The 25,264-nt window shown below is 38.6% G+C and overlaps 1 protein-coding gene and 1 pseudogene across 1 annotated transcript in view; one reads left to right on the top strand and one right to left on the bottom strand.

Moving 5' to 3' along the window:
- The first annotated feature begins 1,815 nt into the window (after nucleotides 1–1,815).
- Nucleotides 1,816–25,264, top strand: part of Gat (GABA transporter) — a 112,823-nt gene continuing 89,374 nt past the window's right edge. Inside the window, exon 1 of the mRNA XM_065222259.1 lies at nucleotides 1,816–1,832. The gene's annotated coding sequence lies outside the window, so the exon portion shown is untranslated. The remainder of the gene's footprint in view (nucleotides 1,833–25,264) is intronic.
- Nucleotides 13,312–13,873, bottom strand: LOC135701205 (uncharacterized; annotated as a pseudogene).

Here is a 25,264-nt window from a genome sequence, read left to right as displayed (position 1 = left end):
AAAGGGCAATAGTAAATACAATACGCTCAATTAAATAAGGATGAATCTCCACTAAATTAGGAAATTTGAGCACTAAATAACTCACTTTCGTCACCTGCAGTTGAAGATATTTTCCCATAAAAGTGGCAAAATGAGCAATGTCATATTGAATAACCGCAATAAATAAATCTAAAATGTCCCACACAAAGCGCACAGTTATCACTGTTTTAATCCAATTATGCTGTAAAATCGTGATTATTTCCCCAAGAAAAAAATGAAAATATCTTTTAAAAACTGAAAAAGTTCCAGGAACCAGAAGATAAATGTATGCTTGAACATGAGGATGAGCCATCGTAAAATATGAATCGTTCTTAAAGAAAAGAAAATAATTCATGCAGGAAAGTAAAAATGAGCAATTAAAAAGGAACACTGCGCAATATAAAATAAAACAAAATTCCAATGATATTCAGGAAATATTCCTTTAAATTGAAAGTTTATGAGCCAATAACCCAGATCAATTTCCATATGGTATTTTCAAGACAGCAATAAGTAGTGATACTGTGTCTTGGCTAACAAAGTCGATGTCGATAAAGAAGATTGACGAATGGGGGCCTCATTGAAAAAGGTACCATTAAACAAAATCAAAAGAGCACTAAAAACAGCTGTTTGAGCAATATATACGTCTCAAAAGAGCACTAGAAAATGCCATTTGAGCAATATAAAGGTAAAAAAAGACACAAAAAGCACAATTAATGTCCCAGGGAAAATTTCAAAAACGCTCAACAAAAAATAAGAAATGAGCAAGAAACGTATAAAATTAGCACTCTGAAAAATAATTTGAGCAATTTATAGGCCATGAAGGTCACTAAGAATGAAAACAATATCTTTTGAAAACCTGCAAATCTTCATCGAACCATAGACAAACAGACATAACACTCGCATCTTGTACTCCACAAGTCCAAAGAACTTTAAGGACATTTTTTTAGTTTTCAGAAAAGTTCCATATTGTTCAAGAGAATTAAGTTAACATTAGGGAAGCTCTGAAAACACCAGGACACATCAATTCAAGGAAATTTCTGAACCTTTAAAGAAGTTCCAAGAAACTCAGTAAATTTCCGAAAACTTCACCAAAGTTCATGAAAATTTTTGAAACGTAAGGAAGCTACATGAAACGTGTTAAGGGTAGTTCAGAGAACTTCAGTGCTGATGTTCCTTTAATTAAAAAAAAAAGAACTAGAGATGGTTCGAATTTTTCAATTAAGTCCAGGGACTTTCAAAGAAGATAAGAGATTTTCCGGTAGTTTAATTATAATCAGAGAAGTTTCGAGTACTTCGGGGATGACTTCATAACAGCCCCCTTAACTTCAGTAAAATTGAAAGAACTTTCAAGGAGTTCCGAGGAATTATGGAATATTCCGAAGTGCTATTCCAATTCACCTCAGGAACTTCCTCCCAGTGTCTTCAGAAAGTTTCTTACGTCTTCTCAAGAAAATTCAATTAAAATTCTACTGGATGTATCTATTGAGTTCTCTCAAAAGTGTCTTTCGTCTTTCTCTCGAAGTTTTTCCATAAATCATCCTCCGTAGGTTTTTTCGACTTCTATTGGAAGGTTTTTCCGAGCTTCTCCTGACTTCCCTGGAAATGGCTACTCCTGTTATTGGCTTCCAAATTCCAAATCATTTCTGGCTTCCTCTGGATGTGTCATCTGATTTTTTACGAACGTTTCTAAAAAAACTTCCAGATGATTCTCAAAATTTGTCTTGGAAAATCCCCATCGAATGTTTTTCCTACATTTCTTAGAACTTCTGTTGGTTAGTCGGTCCTTACCTCTTTCGATATTCGGCAGTGGAGACGTCAACACTGATTGGGAAATACCGGTTGGTTTAGTACCGCCCGTATGTTGCTGCTGATGGCGTTTTGGGGGAAGCGAGGTTGCGAGGAAGCCAATTGCTTACTGGTTAAAATGGGGTCACACAGTCCTTTCAATCTTTGGTCCGGATATTTCTGGCTTTAACACTAATGAAACACTCGCGGGTTGGGTTTTGAATTACAAAATTTACACAAAAACTACATTCATTATATTAAAACCACATATACTACATTGATTACTCTGACGACATTTAATTGTATATTAATAAAAATGTAGCTCTTCATCCCCGATGGGATACAACCGTTCTATGCGGCGACCGAAAACAACTGACTCTCGTCTCCTGATCTGGTCATCGCTTGACCCGTGACCGCGTTTGACCAAATCTCCCTCTCACGTTCTCCGTCCGATCGGTCCAACTTCGCTTCGAACAGTTCTGGGCTCTTCGTTGGTCATCATAGCTGCTGCTCGATGTCCGCCGACCGTAACTACCTAGCTGACGATGATCGCTATCCCTTACGTGTTACGTACCGGATAATATACACATCTCGACTCGTGTGACACTTGTGTTTTGTTGAAGATCAGCTGTAGCAGCGATGGTGATATTCCAGTGTGGTAGTATTCTGGGTGGTTCAGTATCGCACATCCTCACCCAACCAGAAATTTAAAAAAAATCTGAAAAGAAATAAGAGAATCCCCTTCGGAAGGATGGGAGTTTTGGAAGGAGTTTGGATTAGGGTTTACGACGAAAATTTTTTATCTACTTCATTGGTTGGAACAGGAAGAAAACAAATCTTTTCCACTGGCCGTCTCAGCTCACCGGTAGCAGTCTTAATGATCACGACTCTCGTAATGTTGTCTTCGTCAGGGTGCAGAGCTATGATTCTTCCCATCTTCCATCGGATCAGAGGGAGATTTTCATTCTTGATGATAACGGACGAGAATTAAGGCAGGCCTCAACCTGCGTAAGTAGCGTTGTAAAATCTTCCAACGAAAGTACTGCTTCTCCGATAACCTTCAGCAAATGTTTCTTGGAAGATCGGACAGCTGCCTCCCAGAGTCCTCCAAAGTGTGGAGCACTTGGCGGATTAAAATGCCATTGAATATTGTCCTTGGCGAGTTCGGTAGTAATTCGTTCGTTATGTTCTCGATCTTCCAGCAAACGGAAGAGTACTAATAATTGGTTCCTAGCGCCGACAAAATTTGTGCCATTATCCGAATAGATATCGGAGCATTTTCCTCTTCGAGACACAAATCGTCGCAAGGCTTCAAACTTCCTCCACAACAGCTATTTTATTCTTTGTCTGAAAGTTTGTTTTTTCGGTATCAATAGGAAACTAATTCAAATATTCCCCGGAAATTTCTTCCAACTTACAAAGTTCTCAAGATGATTTTGTAGTTGCCTTCCTGGTACAGCACTGCCGATGTACATAGAATTTCAAATGTTCAGACTTTATAGCAAATGTCCAACAAAATAATTAATAATTTCAATTTATTTTTATACTGTCATGTAGGTTTAAAAAATAAAAACTTGTTTAAAACACTGAATTGCCAAGGCAGGAACAATGTAAAAACACTTAGATATATATCATAAAAATTAGGACTGGTAAGTTATTGTAGTAGCTGGAGCACCTAGGTTAAAATGAAATGAAATTTATTTTGAATTTGGAACAAATAAAGAGTTTAAAAACCCTTCTATCTTTCCTTCCGATTTTTTTTTTTTAATTATTATATGAACTCTCATCATAGATAGTTCTATCTTGAAGTTCTTCTGGGATTTCTGTTTGAATTTTTCTTCGGGATTCCGATTTCCTCTAGATTGATCGCACTGCCCTCTGTTAGCAATTGACGGAATAAAGTGTAAGCGTAATTTCCGATCGATGTAACCATTAAGAACAGCAGTGACATCTGTAGATAAAGTAACGCAGAAGCATGGTAATGTGACTAATTGTGAGAAAAATTTCAGTGTATTTCAATGAGGAGTCAAGAGTAATTCTGAGGAGAATTTCGAGGGTAATTCTGAGGCCGATGCCAAGTAATTTTCAAGCAAGATTCCTAGAGTATGGATTTCTGAGAATAGGTTCAATGGATTTATGAGGAGAATGCCAAGGGATCAGAATTCTGGGGATATGGAGCTATTAAGAGAATTTCATGTTATTTTTGGACGCATCCTAAGGAGATGTTTCCAGGTGATTTTAATCTAATCTCTAATCTAATCTAATACAAACACAGCCAGTACGAGAAAGCATCCGGGAAAATGATTAGGTTAGATGAGGTCTACTCATTTTTCTTGTCTAATTGATGTTTACAGCATATCTGAGATATGATATAAACATCAATACGGCCAGGCATACTGCGTTGTATTTGCCGCAAAGATGATTCTTGGAAATGAATGGGAACACTCCATTTTGCTGGTTGTTTTCCGGATCAAATAGTGGTAAAACTGGTTGAATAAAGCGGAACTTCGGTGGTCTCACAAGCTAATCTTGCACAAAATTGGATTCTAATTTGTTTTTCGGATCTGACTCTACTTGGAATCGGAATACCGGTCATAAATGCACTTGGAAGAAACCTTCTTTCGGCCATAAAAAGAAAAACTATTCTTCAAAAAACTTATCGATTTTCAAAACTGGCAAATTATCTTCAGATAAAATTTGGAAAACCACGACGAAAAAACAGAGATGTTTCGAGGTGATTCCAACGAAAACTCAAAGGGAATCCAGAAGAAACATTCAAATAGAAATCCTAATCTAACTGCTAACGAACTCTAATGAGAGTTCACACAAAATAAAATAAAAATCTGAGGAGAGTTTAAAGTGAATCGGAAAGAGAGATTCAAGGGAATTCTTAAACAATTCTAAGAGATTCGAATTCTGTGGACAGTTCTAAGAGGAACTCTCAATAAGGTAATTCAGAGGAGATTTTCAAGGGAATACTGAAGATAATTCCAAGACTATGTGTACAAAATTCCAAGGAATCCAAAACAATCCTGAACCAACTCTGAGATGAATTACAAACTGTCATATGATATTTTAGTTTGCTACTCTACTTCGATAGCTTGTTTGGCAAGTGTCGGCAGCAAAGACAGCCGATTATCATAAAAAAATGTGTCGACTATGGTGACCGCATACAACTCTGACCAGGACTTCACGTTAATAGTTTCAAATTTTATAAAAATCATGTCTCTCGATTCCCGGGAATTTGATCCAATTTCCCAGGAAACAATTTTAGAAATGATAATTTTCTAAGCACTTTTCGGAAAAAATAAAAAAAGTCAAATCTCATGCAGGAGTTTATTCGCCAATGAATTTGCCGAGCAAAATTCAACTGCGCGAAAATCACCGAAGAGTTTAAAATTAATTGCTTCATATGTTGGTGTTATTCGTTGTTATAGGGAAAATGGCACTAATGTTGGCATATAGATCTAAGATTGGGCTTATCGCTAAAAATCTGCTATATATCAATTGTATCATTGGGACGGTACTTATGGATATTTTTGGTTGCTATTGAAAATTTTGTCGATTGCTGAATTTATGTATGGGCCCAAATTAGGGACACTTAGGCTGACATTACATACATTTCCCCTAACTGTTTTTTTTACATCAGTGGAAGGAAAACTAACACAACATGCTTTAAATTGACGTTTGAGCCGTTGTTATGAGTTTTAAGCTGGAATGGTTTGTTTACACTGTGAGAGTGAGAGCGTGAAAATGCACGAGAATCTCATGAATGAGATTTGTTTGCCATATTCACACGCAAGCTCGATCTTTCATGGAGGCTCAATGAATGAGATTTGAGAATGATTTTCCAAACACTGCTTCTAAGGAGAAAGTTTGATGAAAAGTCTGTTCCGGGAGAAGTCAGAATAATTTTCTGAGGGTAGCCGCAAAAAAAATAATCGGGAGAGGCAAGGAAAAACTTCCGACGAAATCAGAGGACATGTTCTTGCAAATCCAAAACAGATTTATCAAGGAAGTAGGAAGAAACTTCCAAGGATGTCGAAAAAACTTCTTGAGATAGTTAAAAACGGTTGAACAGAAAGTTACAATGACTGTTTTAATAAACTTGATGTTGGATGAACCTCCTAGCGGAAGTCAAAGGAACCTACCGGGGAAGCCACAAGGACCTCTGGGAGAAGCTACCGATTAAATCAGATAATTATTTCAAGGAAAATAATCATTCTAGGGATGTTTAAAAATAAACATTCTGATAAATTACTAACATGAATTCAGCTTTTTACATTTCAGGATTTCGTTCAAAAATATTATCTATACCGATTCCCGGAATTCCCGGGAAGAACAATTAGCTGATTCCCGTTTCCCAGGAAGCTTAGTTGCCTCATAACGATCAGGTTGGGGAAACTTTACCCTACTTGGTGGTGTAAGATTGCATAGATGAGCTAGCAGTTTGATAAATTAACATTTGAATCATTGTTTACATAAGCAAATACGGCTATTTCAATTGTTATCACATTTTGTATTATGAAAAGTTTTAAAATAATAAACTGAATAACATAGTGCAGTGAAATTTTCTGCATCGCCACCAATCACAAGAGATCAACTTCATAATGAAACATAGCCCTAACGTCTTACTTCCCATTCCCGCCAAATTGTTTTTCAATCAACCCCTGAACCACTTTCATCCAAGCGACATGGCCGCGTGAACGCAAATTGTTGTTTTCCAATATTATCACAATTTTTCGCATCGCTAGGAGGACTGAGATCAGAAAGATTGCAGCACCCGGGGTGGCGAGGCCGTCTGCAGGAAAGGCAATCGGCAGCAGGAGGTCTTATAGCGAACCCGGAAAAGATTGTTCGTTGGAATTTTCTACTTCGAGCGGTGGCTATTAACACTCCGAACACGATGCCTCCGGTAAAATGTGTAACTGCAAAATTGTAGCTCAGCCATTTATTGACGGATTTCAAATCTATTGAGGTCACTACAGACTTTAAAAATTTATTCTGTATCCAGAGATTTAAAATCGATTGATAATTTGCTGAGCAATGATTTTTCAAACATTACCAATTTGCTGGAGGCAACGTGTTCGGAGTGTTAAGGAGATGGAAGTCTGAGAAGTTTCTGAATTGGAATGAGGGTTTCTGCGTCAATACCGAGAAATGGCGCTTTGAGCGAAGCTGACGATTTCCTTCACTGGCAAGAAGTGCTAATCCTATTTGGAAGAATAACTCAGCAATTTGTTCTTGAAAATATAAAAATTTCGACAGTCTAAAACCCGAAATTGATAAGCTGTGCTTTCGAGCAACAAAGTGGTGACGATTCTGTTATCGTGAAATCAGCTTGAAAAAAAAATTGGTGCAAGGGAGGGAGAAACGGCAAAAAATAAGTGCTAACGCAATTCAAATTTAGCACCAATTTCGGGATCTGATGTCCCAAACGGTCTGGAAAAGGTTTTTTTTTTTATGTCTGCTGGATGGGGATACATTTCGTATCGTTTTTATTTTTGCTTATATTATCGGTAGATATATCCATCGGGGGTTGTCGGTCGGGGCTGGGTTAAGGCATGAATTTTTGATGAAAGGATTGATCGGTTTTCTCCGCCCCGCCACTGGCTAAAAGGTGGAACTTCAAATAACGAGGATATAAATTTTGACCCACTTCCCACTTGTTTGCTACCTCTACGAGACAGTTGATTCTGGGATTGGGGATGAATGGAACCGGTTGCGGCAACCAAATTTCAATTAACGCTACAGTTGTTTTGAATGCAAATGTTTGGAACGATAATTCTTCTGTCGTTTGGTCGGTCTTTTTTGCAAAACTATGGGCATGTCAGAGAATGGGCTTAGTTTTGAGCTGACGCTTTTCGCTTTTGTTCTAAAATCTTAACCATTTTTAAGCTAAAGGGTGGTGTTTCTTTCTGTTATCTTTTTTTTCAGATTTTCAGCATTGGATTGCGACATGGATTAGAAGAAGAAAAAATTGCACGGTGGATAAAAGCAGAGTGATACTAGTTTGGATGAGGTAAGTATTCGTAAGGTGGTGAGATGGACCGTGAGCGGACAGAACAAGTTAGTTTGTCGTTATTCTAATACAAGGGCACAAAAGTTATACACAAATAGAGCAATTTGATCTCAGAAACAAGCTTTAGTCGTCGAATAAACGCAACCTCACTAGTTGAATTATTATTGGATGTCATAAGGTGTGAATTCAATGTAAAATCCTAATGAATGTGGGCGTTTTAGTGGAATACCTGTATAAAGCAATTTTAATACTCGACTCGAGTATTAGTACAAGACATTGAAGAAGTCTGCACATTGTAGACGAAATACGGGTATCTGTCAAGGATAAGCGAATAAGGTAGTGGAATTAAATGGAAATTACTAATCTTTCTCTCTCTCTCTTTATAATTCAATGTTGTTGAAAAATCTCAGGCACAAAATTTTTTAATAAGAAAATTCAAGAAGTATTTATTTTTCAATATTTTCACAAAACCATAATTCCAAATCGTTATCATTCATCTTCAAGATGGATGTTAAGGTATACTTTGGTGCAATAATATCACTGAAAAAGCGTTTGCGTTTTGTAGAACATTAGAATATATTTTCAAAACAAGGCCGATAAAATCGTATAACTACTATAAAACTATAAAACTAAAACATGCTAAAAAGCAAAGCAATTGTTCGCACCAATAGCCTATTTCAGTTAGTTCCTGAATTTACACGTTTATATAATTTATCGTTCAACGTAATGCTGTCAACCGAAACATTCCTTTGCTCACAGTGAGGCAATCCGAATATCTTGGAGAGCTAACATCAGACTTGATAGAGCCTTACTCGCGAGCCTGAAATGATCCTCTGAGTAGTAAAATCCCTGCTACCAACAAACTAATCCATCGAGACTTACAACTTGTGAGTGAGAGGGCATACATCGAGGGTGAGGTTAGTTTCCAATAATTTATTTCACACGCTCTTACTCTCACTTTGGGTAAACTCTGAGCATCATACCTCTAAAGTGGACCCTATACGATTGCTACTGACAACTGAAGCTGACTCGACAAACGATATTTATTTATTTATTTATTTATTATTCTCTTCATCGGACTTTTGTTGTCTAAATGAAGATTGATGGGGAAAATTCTATTTGGCAAATATTTGCGGAAATAGGCGTAAAAACCTCATATCTTTTCAAAATACAAGGAATAATATAAAAAGGACCGTAAAACACATCAATTATAAAAATAAACACCGAATAATAATAATAATACTATGGTCTTCATCATAAAAAAAAAAATAAACTCGTCCGTCTTGCAACAATTTGCTGATTGAAAGCAGTTGCATGTGTCGAACCGTATCGTCACCTATCCAGCAGACTACGTTGAATCCGTTGACGAAATGTTTCCACTGTGCAGTTGAAATCGAAAAAAAAACATAGAATTCATTGAAACGGGCAGACATGAACCGTATTGGATCATGTAATCCGTAATTAGCTGCACGGGGTCCGAGATGCAGGAAACTTCTCGATCGTAGAACTCGTTCAGGTGCATAGATTTCGAATTCAGCCAAAATCCCAGGAGAGTCGATTTCGCTCATCAGCACTTTTGCTGCAAAAACTGCCTGGTTAATCTTCCGCCTACGTTCAAGTGTTTTAATACCCAGTTGTTGGCAACGATCTTCGTAGGGTGGAAGGTTCGAAGGATCGTACCAAGGAAGGTGGCGAAGAGCGTAACGAACGAATTTCCTCTGAACAGACTCGATCCTCGCTATCCAAACTGTTTCATACGGACACCATACTACTACACCAAATTCCAAGATCGATCGCACTAGAGAACAATATAGAGCTGTCAGGCAGGTAGGATCCCGAAACTCATCAGAGATCTTAAAGATGAATCCGAGTTGCCTGTTAGCTTTGGCTATGATATCCGTGTAATGTAGCTTAAATGTCAAAGCAGAATCAAGTGTAATTCCTAAATCACGAACGTTGTCCACATGCTGCAGAGGTTGGTTATCGATCGAATAATTGAATGCAATAGGTTTTAGCTTGCGATCGAAAGTGATGATATTGCATTTTTGAACACTCAACGTGAGAAAATTCCTAGAGCACCACTCTTCGAAACTATCGATCAGGTGCTGCAACCGCAGGCAGTCAGTGAAGCATCGCACAACCACGTACATCTTGACATCGTCTGCATAGAATGACCGGCAGCCAGTTGGAAGTATCAAACCGATTTCGTTAATGAATATGGAGTATAGCAGTGGTCTCAAATTGCTGCCTTGAGGAACGCCTGAGTTGTTTGAAAAATACTCCGATTGATCAGACCCGATTTTCACACAAAGCTCTCGATTGGTAAGATACGATTCAAACCAACGAGTGAGTCCATGAGAAACACCAAGCTTCTCGAGTTTGGCAATTAGAATGGCATGATCAACCCGGTCGAAAGCAGCCTGTCATACTAGACACACTGCCTTGTTGTTTGTGTTGGGGCGTCAAGGCCCAAGATGAAAAAAAAACCACAAAGGACAGGCCTATGGGGTTGTACGCAATGGTGACGCAGGACTACGTGGTCTTATATAATAAACCATTGTGTTGCAATTTTGGACGTGTGTTTCGGATCATTGTCCTGTTGAAACCACCACATTAAGGTCATCTCCTCTTCTGCATACGGTAGCATCACATTTTGCATTATCTCACGGTACATCATCCCATTCATTATCCCATTTATGCGATGAAGTGGTCCCACACCTTGAGCCGAGAAGCAACCCCAAACCATTAGACTTCCTCCGCCATGCTTCAAAGTTTTCCGGTAGTACTTTGGATCCAGTCGCGTGCCTATCGGTCTTCGTACTTTTTTCATTACATCGGAGTCGACCAAATTGAATTTGGATTCATCACTGAATAGCACGGTTCTCCATTTGGCTATATCCCAGTCTAAATGCGTCCTAGCAAACAGCAACCGAGCCTTCCTTTGTTTGTTGTTGATGAGCGGTTTCTGTGCCGGTCTAAAGCTTAACAATGATGCATCCACCAAGCGTCGCTGAACAATTCGAGGGCTAATACTCAGTTTCAAAATGTTCTTTATTTCGGATGACGTTGCAAAAGGATCATTTTTAGATGAACGAATAATGAGACGGTCCTGTTTTGCTGTTGTTTTCCGTGGGCGTCCAGATCTCTAAGCAGTATTAACCGTCCCTCTTTAATTATAGCGCTTAATTATGCGTGAAATAACCGACTTATGCTTATATCTTTTTTGTGTCTGTCCACTTTGGTGCATATCAACAATCTTTTGTTTAAGATCATCACTGTATACTTTACGCGACATTTTCCACCAACGAATTAATCACTTCCGGAAAACTAGTTTTAACTGATGTTTTTTTTTTTGTAGCTGTACAAAATGACTCACCACGTGTAGTTAACCATAAACAATGTGGAGTACGTAGGTATTGTTCGTTTGACATTTCATTGTTGCCAGTTTTCATACAAAGTGTAACAGTTGCTTAACTTTTGTCGCTTGTCGACGAGGGGTTTTTTCACGATTGAAATGACTGTTACCGATTAATACAATTGAGTGCATATATTTTAGCACACACTTCATTGTCAATGAAAAAGCCCCTTGTTCGCTATTAAAAACGTAATCATTAGTATGTTTCGCAAGTATTTACAACTATTATCGTTTAATGATGAGCAGTTGCTTAACTTTTGTCCGACACTGTATTTGTTAACTGCAGCATGAGCTTGTGTTATGTGTAGGAATAGGAATTTGAGCGGGGTTCTCTCTGTTTATACTCTTTAGTATGACGCCTATGTCAAGCGCGCCCACAGCAACTCACGAAGAGCTACTGACTCCGATCAATAGCGGTGCGGCTTCTTCTTCCTTCTGTGGATGCTCATGTGGGATGGAATTCAACTTTGAAATCTGTGTTAGGGAAATCGATTTTCGCAGGCAATCGGTAATCATGCTTGACATACACAGTTTTGCTCACGAACTGCTCATCTGTTAATAACTTTGCACAGAGTTGATGAAACATAGTTCTGTTTAAAGCTGTCGATAAAGCTTTTTAATGGTACGTTAAAAAGGAGATTTGAATTCTGTATTTGATTTTGCGGTGCAAAAATGAAGTGAGCAATGCTCGCTGTACATCTCGGACTTTAAGTGAAAACATTCATTGGTGTTGATTCAAATGATAAGATTTACCTACTATTTGCATGTCTACAGTAAACTATGATCCTAATCTATCAATTGCTTTAAAGAAAACTAAATTTCAACAACTTAGTGAAAATGTGTTAAAAATGAGCAGTTGGTGAGTACAACTGTGCCTGCCAAGCATGTCAGTGATAATTTTAATTATCATAGGATCAAGTTGCATATTTCTTAATTTCAACAGATCCGTAGAAAAAAATCTTATCGATTGGCGTATTAAGAATTGGCGTATTAAAAATCCACCATCTCTGGATCAAAATCAGACCACTTTCATGCCGCGACCGACTTTGGTTTTTTGAAATTACACCCCCAATGTTGCCTTAAAGTACATGGTATGTTCGACTTAAACATATCTACACCCAAGTAACATTCCCAAAACTAATTTGATTTATTTAGGTTTTATAGTTGAATTCGATAAGAATTGAAAATATAACATGCACTTAAGGCGGTTTTGATTAAGTAATATTGGTTTTATGTAAGTTGCGGTTTTATAATATCCTAGAGAACCCCTTGGAGAACACAAATAAAACTTCGTTTTACTTGAGAATATTCTTGCTTATAACAACTCTTATGATGCACTTGAGGATGTTGTCTGACGATATGATTTATAATGGCAATAAATCTACTTCATAAGTACTGTATAAAACTCCTTGAAGAATACATTGATTTACGCAAGTTTAATGAATCTTATTCAAGAGCACGACAGGACAACACATTTTCTATAGGCAAAAAAATGGAAAAAATTAAATCAAGTGGATCTTTTAAAAGAAAAGTCAGTACAATCATATGCTAGTATTTACGGTGAGGACTTCATTACAAGTAACGTACATAATCTTAATCATTTGGTAGATGATGTAAAACGATTCGATGTTCTTTCCAAATTCAGTGAATATCCCTTTGAAAGTAAGTTGTATCAAATAAAAAATATGATTCGAAGTGGGCATAAACCATTGGCACAATTTGTCAAACGTATCTGTGAGTAACATCAAGTTGCCGATTATTTTATAATGCGACAAAACATAACGACACGCTGGCGCTTTCTGGTTTGCCGTTGAAGTAAATAACTGACTTTTTAGGAACACCTATTCAGTCTAGAAATTTGAGCATCTTCTATTCCAACTGTGAAATAACAAATAGAAATGAATATGATCCTTCATCAATTAAGTGACGATACCGTTGAGAGACACAGGAACAGTATTCACTTCATACTTTATGTTAGTCAGACATTTGCAGGAATTAATGTAAAATAAAACACCACATCATTCATATTTTTGTGCCACATTTTATTTGTTGGATCTTTAATTACACATAATTAATTTTCTTCTTCCTCAACATGTTCACCTTCAATAGTAGAGTTATGATTCGCTTGGTTTTCAACGTTTTGTTTGCTTGATTTGTACTTTAAGTTCTTTGCTCGGTTCTTATGCTTTGAGTTTTGACATTTATAAATTGTTCTTTGTTTGCTGTTCTTCAAAATCGTTTTAAAATTTTTTTCGCAGTCCGTTTCCGAAAAGTCTCTATCTGCACGCAGAATCAGATTTAAAAACAGCTTACGAACTTTCTTGAAAAATTTCAACGGTACTTTTCCTCCAGCATCATTGGACATCGATGGTTCTCCGTCACGTCGCTCAGCATTGCTATCAGCCAGTCTAGCTGCTCCTGTCCATGAGCACTGCGTTAGAAACTGTCGCGTGAAAAAGTAGTCAATCAATTTGTAGCAGCAGTCCATTCCATGAGCTTTTCCATTATTGCCACAAATAAAGGTCATTAAAGGTTAAAAATTGCTGCATTCGTTTCTCATCACCCAACAATGTCTCCAATGCATTCAGTTCGTCCAAACAGGAAACAGGGGAAAACGACGTTTTCAGTGGCATGTTCCGTTAACCCAACTGCCTTATGTGGTTGATCGTCATTGGTTAGCAATTCCATCACATAATCCATAGTGCACACTAATCGAGTCAGTACGGTTTTACCGAGTTTTTGAATTGCGGAACTGTTCGGTAAAAGTTTAAAAATCTGTGGAAAATTTATTAATGGGAAAATTTGTTCTGAACTTGTACATACTTAGTTCTGTTAACCCCATTTAATGATAGAAAATAAAATTGGTCGATTTCATTGATTCCTTACGGATAACGGTCATTTGAATTTTTACCGACTTTTTCAGCAATTCAAAAACCCAGTAAAAAAATAGTGACTCCTGTAAAAAAATCTTAGTGTGTGGTCTGCAATCGAGCCATACTCTGCAATTGCTTGGCTTGGTTCTCCAAAATACGTTTTTGGTTATCAAGGACTGCCTTCAGAGGGGCAGCATCAGTGCTAGCTGTTTCGCTGTCCAGTGCCATGTAAATGATTTGTGACGAATCGTTAACTTGTCCCTCAGAAATAGTGCATTCAGGCTCAACATACACTAATTGCGGGTCGCTTGCCTGTGATGTAAAACAGAAAAATGTTCAAAACTTTAAGAAATATTGTGCAGCATACTAACCATTGTTTCCAAGACGATACTATCGTTTTGAACTGTAGCTGGTGTATTCTCAGGTGCTGGTGATGAAGGATGAATCCAGGCATTGAAATTTGGTGGCACAAATGCATCGGAAGTTTTGGTCACATTCCTGACTTTCTTGGCAGGTGGCGGCAACGCTTGGAGGTCTTCCACTTCGGTGTCTGATTTGCTTTCCATCCGATCAACTTCCAAATCGGCTTCATAACGTGTATTGAACTCACGTTTGTTCACACAATTCATGCGTTCCCAATTTTCTCCAGGTACGGATGTTTCCACCTGCGACAGCTTTCCAACAAGGTGCTTTTTGGGCCAGCGTAAAATCCCTTTTGATTCCCATCCACTGGGAACAACACTCAGGCAGGTTTCTCCATCCTCAATAGTTTGCACAACCTTGAAAGGCATCCTATGAACAAAGGAAACATAGTTAGTGTTTGTTTGAACTCATTAAAAATTGAATTATTACCTGGTTGAATGAAAAAAACTGACGACGCGTAGAAAAAGTTTCGTACAGGTACAAACGTAAATAAACAGCTGTCAAACTGCTGCTCATGCAGCACGGTGGGTGTTCTTATTCAGATTTCTATAAAACCTCGAATAAAACCAATTATTTTTAAAGTTTGTATAATGGAGAGTGAATAGTTTTGTATAGCGCAAAATAATTTTATTTGATAATAATTTATCTTGTTTGATACTAAGTTCACTTATTATTATTTTAACCAAGTCAATAAATAATTAATGGCGATTTGGTGATGCTTTTGCATGCAAATGATCGTTGCCATACTTACACGATTGAGTATTCAATGGAAATATTGTATAACATATCGATCAAAGCTTGATTTTTTAACAAAATACTGCAAAATTAATGATTAGGTAGCTAACTGCAACTCTGTCGGTCATTTTTTATCAAAATAATTTATGATTTTTTTTATTTAATCATTTCTAAATCTTCCTATTTCGCATTATTTTAATGGCGATATGCTTCTATCTTCGATTTTAAAGTTGATATTAACAGTAGATTTTACAGGGCAGTAAAATTACATGCTCAATATTTACAAAAATTAATGATTCTCATTCACTTGAAGCTATAGTATATTCATCACTAAAAATTGTTCATACAATATCTGAAATGGCCATCAAAAATTACAACGATCCAAGATAATTTTAGCTGCAATCAGTTTTATTTGAGATTTGTTTCATGAATCACACAGCGGTCCATTTTTCACGAAGTAAATTTTAATTCTTCAAGTGTTCTTGAAGAAGCATCGAATAAATCTATATATTCTTCATGAACTCTTATGCTTGCTTTGAAGTTGTCTTGAGAACCATAAAAATACACGTTGAATAAAACCAACCAGTTTTAAGAAAGTTTTAATATAAGTCTTGACAACATCTTGTAGGGTGGGCCAAATTGAATTTGTAAGTACAACACTTTATTACGGTTTTATTACGGTTTATGAGATAGTTTAGCTTTAAACCTGGTTTTAATGGATTGAACTATAAGCTTTCTTCAAGAAGATAGTTAATTTAATATTGTTACTTGGGCATAGAACTGGAATTAGGCGTAACAGCTTTAGCAAACAATGACTTCCCTTGGTGATTTTTAAGAGTTCCAGGCACGCCCACGAAAACCAACATTACCGTCGGGTAGAGGAAGCCTTACCCTACCTGATGGTGATGTTGATTCGCTTGGGCGAGCCTTGACTTTAAAGACATCATCGAAAGGAGTCCTTATTTATAAAAGCTGTTGCGCCCTAATTCCAGCTCTATCTAACTGACATCCGATTGATGACCTTGGCAAATGTTCAAAAAAATACTCTTTTACAAATTTATGGTGGTCCTGAAAAAGAACCATTTTGTCGTGATGGTTCAGTAATGCTGAGTTATTAGGGTGTTAAACACAGATGAGGCTGATGAGCTGTATGTTATTTGGAATGAGGGTGACACGCTTGACATAGATGGCCCACAGCGACTCACGAAGAGCTACTGATTTCGATCAATAGCGGTGTGGGTTCTTCCTCCTTCTATGGATGCTCATGCGGGCTGCAGCTTACTGCTTGCAGGCAGCCTTTCGTTGCGTACTGGAGAACAATATTCAACGATACGCGCCGACGACTGGACACCACCACACACGGTGATTGGAACTGAATCCGATCAGCGGTTGAGGCCAGCCTTGGTAGCTAGCTGCTTGCGGGGAGCCTTTCGTTGTGTACTGGAGAAAATCACCACTCACCACGCGGTGATTGAATAAACACCGTTTAGTGAGACCGGAAGAAATTCAACTTTGAAATTTATGTTAGGGAAATCGCTTTTCGCAGGCAATCGGTGATAATTTAAATTATCAACAGTGCAATTTTCAATAGTGACATTTTGAAAAATGATAAAGTCTTAAATGTAACAGATGCGTAGAAATATATCTGATCGATTGGTGATAGAATTATTGAAATTTGTCCAAGGGCAGCTGAGCTATTAACGGTCAAAATCTTTCATAATGTTGTTACATGTTCCATTTTTGGTTTTCACAAAGTGTACCCCCATATAGAAATCACAGACGTAGTCCTACGTCAAAATTCGTCAATCCGTTATCGAGTAATAGCGTGACATACGAACGCCATTTCATTTTTATTAGCAGAAAATAAAAAAATAAATGAGATAATCGTATTGTCAATACATTCTATATTGACGTCAATATATCAATAATGACAAAATGAAATATTCTATGTTCACATCATTAATATTAAAGTCAATGATTCCTATTCGCGTCAAAATATTGATTCGCTTAGCAAAAAGTCATCTGGTGCCTCTCAAAAGGCACATCACATCAAATCAGCCTCTAGCATGAGTTTGCTCTCTCTCTCTCTTTCGCTGAATTGTTGTAACTTTTTCTTCTTCTTCTTATTCATATCGTTACTAAACTCACTGAGCAAGAGCATTTGCTAACCTCCTGTTAAGTTGAGGAGTTTCATCAACACTCAAAGAGCAAATATGTTCATTTCCGTCCAAAATGAATGAACTTTATTAACGCTGATTTCTAATTAAATTTAATCAAATAACGTAAAGTTGCATGTATTGCACGATTCAATTTAATAAATTAAAAAAAACCTCATGCACTCAACTAGTATGTGATAAAATTAATATCTGCGCTTTGCAGCAAGTTTGCTAACATAAAATAAACTTTGATAGAATACCTACTAGAGACACATAAATACACATCACACACACACACACACACACACACACACACACACACACACACACACACACACACACACACACACACACACACACACACTCCACTCAAAATGCAAATCCTTTTCTCCAAACTTGTGATCCTCCATGTTCCCTTTCATCCTCAAAATTACTACACCATCGTCAGTGCAAAATTTTGTGTTTATTGTTTGCTTTGGAATATGATGTTTTCCCTAATCTCGATGCATCGCACTCAAATATAAATTTATCTCTCCGGCGTTCTTTGTACACTCATACTGCACATGTGGGAACCTACTTTGGTTCCCTTCGCGCTCATTTCGTCCCATCGCAGCACAGCATCACAAATCCTCCACCGCACAGAAGCACTGGGAACACACATCCTGGAACACGCCACATGCAGCTGCATGGTAGAAGCTACATATATCTACATGATGTCCGAGATCCCAACTAGCGAACGTCGCAGGACAACCCGGACCGGACACAAATACGATTAATTTTTGTCGTTTATTTGCATTTCTTTCTGTGTTGGTCCGTTTTTCTGTATCTTTTTTTTTGTTGTTGTTTGGATCGTGTGTTTGTGCTAGAGTGCTCTCTTGTTTTATGGCTTTTCGTATTTGGATGTTCCATCCGGCGTCGGCGGTGTCATTGGCCGTTCGTTCCGTTCTCTTCCGACGACGCTGCTGCCAATACTTGAGTTTGAAAATCACTCGAATCAAGATCCATCCATGACTGCACACTACGAGCTGATGCACTGTTGGTTGCTTGGAAGGGCTCTGTCTGACTGGTTCAACTAATAAATTGTGGGAGCAGGGAAGAGATTTGTTTATTTGCATATCATTCTCGCCCAAGTCCCGGTTTCCCCGCGTCCATAGCTGGTCACGTGATGCGACGCAGACTTTCACAAGCCAATTTGGCACAGTGCCCAAATATTTGCTATTAGATTCGTATTTACAGTTTTTCCAGGGTGAATGGTGTCAGAAGGACTAGTCCGGGCGGGGATGAAGATGTACGACCTAGTTGAAAAGATGAAATTATTTCCGAAATTCGGGGGAGGGGAGGCTTCTATCATCAATTTTCAATTTTAATCCAGTTATCATCCATAACAGTTAAAGTAGCTTGTGTGTTGGAGTTCAGTCTGGCATCACACAAAAACACATACTGTCGGGATGACGGGGGGTTGGAGGGTATCATTTGCTGAATGCATTGTTAATCATTTCCCGTCCCATCCCAGCAGCGGCTCCTGAACTTCACCTCCAAGTTGAGTAATCATTTCTCGGTTTTCTCGAGTGGGGATTTCTACATTATTCAGTCGAACGGTCTGAAGGAGCTGGTGGTAGCATTAGATATGCACACATCAACGAATGTGAGCTTCAGCCGTATTGCATTACGAATGAATGCTCTGCTGCACTATTTATCACTGCCAATGGCCACCCGCCTGCACCTTCGCCACCGAATCGACTGCTGTTTTCTTATCAGTTCTGTGTCACTGATAAGCTCCATTCATCATATTTCTTGTGGGCTTGCATGTAAATATTGAGGACAAGACTTGTTTGTGCTTTTGTTGATTGCTTTTACTCAATGAAAGGGTAGGTGCTGCGTGAAGTGCGGAGCTTCAAAATCTAACACAACACAAGCTGTCAAATAGAACCATTTTTTTGCTCTTTGTCCATAGCAACTCGAATAGAAGCAATCAATTTGGAAAGTGTTCTAATTGTTTATGAAACATTCTTTTTTGTAAAGGCATGATGCGTTAATAGCGCTTTATTAACTTTTCAGGATTATCGAATGTGACCAGATAAAAGTCAGTTGGTCCAGATGTCTCTATGCAGCTTGTTATGTTTAGCAGAAATTAGGACATTATGTGTACGCTTAATTCTCATTTCACAATTCTATAAATAGATTCCTATCGATATTGGGTAAAAGCGAAGACAACAAATCAAGAAGACTGGTAACTCTTCCATTTTCACATACGAGTATTATGAGACAGTTAAAATCACGTCACCAACAGCTCAAAATGCCGACACTTAGTCCACAAATTCAGACACTTTCAAAAATTGGTCATAGCTGTCATCCATGCTCAACTCATGAATCATCACATTCAATAATTTTAAGAGCTGAGTGTTTTTCTAGGTGTTGCTTCTACCTTTGATGAAGAGGAGCGCTACTGTTTTTGCGCTTGGATTAAGGAAAAGTTACCAGTCTTCTTGATATGAATTCTTCGGTAAAAGAGACCTGAATGGTTAGCCAGCACCTTCAGAAGAATACAATTGGTTGCAACAGCTATCGTGTTTGAACAGTTCAAATAACACTCTAGAAATCTTTAAAACAAGGATTGAAGCTTACTTACTTACGGAGCACTTTGGGAGATAGGGTAGAGAACTACTTCCGCCTAATCGCCCATTTTGGGCCTATCGAGCATAAAACATCCAATAAATCCATGATTTCAGAGTAAATAAGTCAATTAGGCGTTAGGTACGATACTTTAGTTCAAATGCTACCGAACGAAGTCAAAAAGAACGTGTGATATAAATTTTTGTACCCAATATTCTCAAAAACAAATGAAAAGATCCGACCGAATCAATTTTTAACTTCATCCGATAAGCCGAAGTGAATTCAATGGCGTTTCAATGGCGTTTCAATGCGCTAGGCCGAGTTAAGAATCCGTAGGCCGAGTTGTCAGAATTGACGCTCGTATATGTCAGTCTATACCGAAATTTACATGAATTTTTCTAAGTGTGTAAATAACTTTAGAAGCCATCAGTTATAATTAGACCTGTGCGCCGCCGCGCCACGCCGCCGCCGCCGACGATTTTCATACGCCGCCACCGCCGATGAAATTTACCCGGCGCGCCGCCGCAGTAAAATGGCTCACGCCGCCGAATAAATTTATGTCACGCCGATGAAAATACCGTAACATGTTTTCGGTAAAATGCATCTTGAACGCACGCTCATTCGTGGCTACTTAAAATGAGATCTACTCTAAATTGAGTAGCACAGCCAGAACCGTTATTTCTTCTCATTCCCATATATAAATAAAATTTGGAAATGAGTCAAAAATACACAAAAACTATATCAAGCATTTTTTTTATAGCAAACATAATGCAAAACAATTACCTCTCAATACAAATGATTTGTTTTCCATCGATCTTGTTTTCCGTGCTGAGCACCAATGCCACCGAGGCAGCTTCCACACCTGGACCCTACCTATCGACCCATCAACTCATGAACCGGGAACCAACGGCCAGGGTGGCCAGCAAACCGGGGAAACCGGGAATACCGGGAAATATCCGGGAATTTGAAAAGTAACCGAGAAAACCGGGAAAAACCCGGGAATTCGACGAGAGATTTCCCATACCATAGGAACAAATTTTTACAACAGAATTTCAGAATAAACCATTAAAATAGAGTGATCCTTTACCAAATGAATGTATTGCTCTATTTGCTGCATGGTTTTTTTCTGTTTCCCGTCTTATTGTTTTTAGAATTTAATCACTCAGCAATATTGCAAATTGATTTTCGTCGTTTCATTTTCAGATGTAAAGTGTATGGTCCTTGGAAGAAAATATTGAAGATGCTGGACTTTGGAAACAAATATTTGTAAAAACCGAAACTGAAATATTATTTTCCAAGGTTTGAATTTTTCGTTGTTCAAAATGCTAATGATATGAATTCCAGAATTAACTTGGAACTCTGCTCTAAATTATCTTGGAATTTTCGGCAATTAACCAGAAAACACTCCACGTAATAATTACCGTTAATTTCTTTTTGGGATTTCCTTGAAACCCCTTCTAAAAATTGAATTTAAATCCTTCTTAGAATTCCCTTGAACCTATTCGGAAACTTTGATTCCTTTAGAAATTTTTTCAAACATTTATTTTAACTCTATTCAAAACAGAAGAAATCTCTCGAAATTTTATTTAGAAACCGTTTGGAGTATTTTAAAGAATTTGTTTCTAATTTTCAGCAAATTATTGCCAGAACACTCTTAGAACTCTGTTTCTTGTTGAATACTGATCACAATTCTCTTGGAATTCTTCTTAAAATGCATCTGTCATTTTTCTCACGATCCCCATACAAGTCTCCTCGGAATCACGTAGGATTTTTCCTTAAAGTTTTTTTTTTCACAACTCCTTTTGAAATCTTCTAAAATTACCTTCAATTTAATTTAGAACTTGAATTCTTCTCCACAGAAATCCCTCCAAATTTATCTAACAATTTCTAAGAACTTCATGTCATAATAATTCTGGAATTCTGCTCAGAACTTGTCCTTCGAAAACTGTGTGGGAATCCTTCTCAATATTTGTTTGAAATCAACATTTTGAATTCTTTTAAATTTTACTAAAAAAACTAGGGCATGTCCGCAAGATTCTATAGATGGTTCTGTAATTTGTTATAACCACTTTTTTTCAAATCTGTGGTCTTGAAAATTTTCAAAATCTCACATTTTAATTATGTTTTTACAAAGATTGCTATTAATCACAAATTTTGAAGAAAAGTGTCTTCTTATATCACTTTTTTATCCTTTCAATAAATTCCTTTCAGCTCGTTTTTTTAAATATGTTCAATTTTGTTATTTGTTGAAAATTAAAAACTGGGAAATTTTACAGGTTTCAACCGGGAAAACCGGCCACCCTGAACGGTTTTACTTCCTTTGCGAAGGAAGACGTGATCAGAGATGGTATACCTCAGCCTCAGAACAACCCAGCGGCGCCGACTGGGATTGAACCCAGGCCTGCTGGGGTGAGAGGCAATCACGTTTACCACTACACCACCGGCACCGCTACCCAAACAACGTTGTAGGTGGAGATATTCTATGCTTTTGGAAAATTAGAAAGCTGCCGTACCCTTGCATGAAATCCAACAAGGCTCCAGGGGTCGATCGCATATCAGCAGAGATGCTCAAAGCTGACTCCATGCTATCCGCTCAAATGTTGCACCAACTATTATGTAATCTCTGGGACACCGCGACTTTTCCAGCCGACTGGATGCAGGGTGTCTTATTGAAGGTCCCAAAGAAGGGGGCTTTGACTGTGTGCGACAATTGCCGAGGCATCATGTTATTGTGTATTGTTCTCAAAGTTCTGTGCACAGTTATCCTGAATCGGATACAGGAGAAGATCGACGCGACTCTCTGGCGGTAGCAAGCAGGATTCTGATGATCTTGTGTAGACCATATTGTCACGCTCCGACTCAATCACGAGAATCTGTGGGGCGCCCTGAGATGCAAGGGAGTCCCGGATAAAATCGTCAACCTCATCGAAGCGCAGTATCAGGCTTTCACGTGCAGAGTTCTGCATAATGGAGCCTTGTCTGACCCTATCCGGGCAGTCGCTGGTGCGAGACAAGGATGTATACTATCACCGCTACTGTTCCTCATCGTAATCGACGAGATCATGGTGGGTGCAATTGACCGTGTACCGAACCGTGGGCTTCTTTGGCAGCCTATCAGCATGGAGCATTTAAACGACTTCGATTTGGCTGACGATGTTGCTCTACTAGCACAATGGCGCTCTGATATATAGAGTAAGCTCAATGACCTAGGCGAACGCTCCTCTGCGGTGGGTCTCACCATCAACGTCAACAAGACCAAATCCTTGGATGTCAACACGGGCAACCATTCCAACTTTACGGTAGTGGGGCAAACAGTGGAGTAGGTCGAAAGCTTCCAATATCTTGGCAGCCAAATAGCGTCGGACGGCGGGACTGCGACATAGGTGCACGAATCAAGAAGGCTAGGGCTGCCTTTTTGAGTTTACGAAACGTATGGAGATCAAACCAGATAAGTCCGAATTTTAAACTCGAACGTGAAATCTGTGTTGTTATACACCAGCGAGACGTGGTGTGTTTCATCGGAGAACACTCAGAAGCTGCAGGTATTCATCAACCGATGCCTGCGGTATATAATTCGTGCCTGGAGGCCTCACAATTTGATCTCGAATGCCGAGCTCCATATTCGATGTCATCTGAAGCCGATAGCAACAGAAATTCTTGAGCGAAAGTGGAGGTGGACCTCAACAAGGAAATAAAGCTAGCCGATGGGAATCTGACCTGGGCCCAGGTCAAGACAAAAGCGAGCAGCCGCCCAGGATGGAAGTCTTTCGCTTTGACCCTTTGCACCTCCGGTGGTGTACAGGACCCTTAAGTAAGTATCCTTGCTTGGCAGTCTTGATTCGCAAGGTTTTGTATGTGCTCACCACCAGCACGCCAAGTGAACGAGTTTTTAACACAGCTGGGCTGACCGTATCTGCATGTCGGTCAGGCATCCACCCTAACAATGTGAATAAAACAATCTCCATTCATGACAATTACAGTATTTGTAAAAATAGAGTTTTGCAGTAAGCAGTGGCTGTTAGGTAATGCAACAGATTGCTATTATATACTATCCACCCCTACATAACGTACTTTTCTTATACTTAACAAAAGGCTTGTAACACCGTATGACTCCACCCCCTGCAAGTTTAACAAGCACTTGACATACTTTTATAAACAAATTCCACATGCACGGCCAATGAAAACGCTCAAAATTGAGTAAGAGTTACTCATATTTGAGTTTAGGTTACTCAAATTCGTAAAAACGAAGGTCACTCATAGAAGTCAATTTCCCCACACTTTTCCGAGGAAAACTTCTCGAATACGAGGAAAACTGATGGTGGTTTTAGTCTAACCTGTGTATAATTTTCTTAAATTTTCCCCATATTCGAGAAGTTTTCCCCGGGAAAGTGTCGGAAAATTTACTCATTCTATGAGTGACCTAAGTTTTAGCGATTTTGAGTAATCTGAACTCAAATGTGGGTAGCATTTTTTGTCGATGTGCAATTGGTTTGGGAAGTATTTTTTTTCTAAATCATTAAAAATAAACTCACGCCGACCAACGCCGCCACGCCGCCGCCGCCGAAAGCAAACGGCGTGACGCCGCCACGCCGCCGCCACCGAAAGCAAACGGCGTGACGCCGCCACGCCGCCGCCGCCGGCAGAAAACAACATATCACGCCGCCGCCGAAAATATTTTGATCGGCGCACAGGTCTAGTTATAATAACATTCCGTTTGGTGCTAAACAACGCTAGATTAAGAAAGACTAAGTGCGTTAAGTTAATAGGCCGGAAATGGGGTAGTTAACCATATACATTACTGACGATGCTTTGCAGCTGTATACCAAAATGCCAACATTTCAACACGTGATGTTGCCAAAAAGGACAGTGTTTTGCAAAGTTACGTGCAGAAGGTCAAGGCAAGAGCTGTAATCCAGGCATTCAAGGTTCAAAACTTCCCAAACCGCGATGAACGCCAGCCAACTGTTGTCAAAACCCACGCAAGGAAGCTCTACACGGAAATGTTAACCAGATACAGTTGCTGTGTGATGGATGATGAAACATACGTCTGAGCTGACTTCCAACAAATACCAAGACAGGAGTTTTACACCGGAAAAGATAAGTTCCAAGTGGATGATCGTTTTAGGAAAAAAAAAAATGTCTAAATTTGCACCAAAACACCTTATTTGGCTGGCTATCTGCACCCGTGGAAAAAGAAGTAAAATTTTCGACACAAAGGCCACCA

This window comes from Ochlerotatus camptorhynchus, unplaced genomic scaffold, assembly GCF_037179485.1.
Source record: "Ochlerotatus camptorhynchus isolate MF236.1 unplaced genomic scaffold, CSIRO-AGI_Acam_v1.1 ptg000014l, whole genome shotgun sequence".
In the NCBI taxonomy this organism is placed as follows: Eukaryota; Metazoa; Arthropoda; class Insecta; order Diptera; family Culicidae; genus Ochlerotatus; species Ochlerotatus camptorhynchus.
This window is presented reverse-complemented; position numbering and strand designations above follow the sequence as displayed.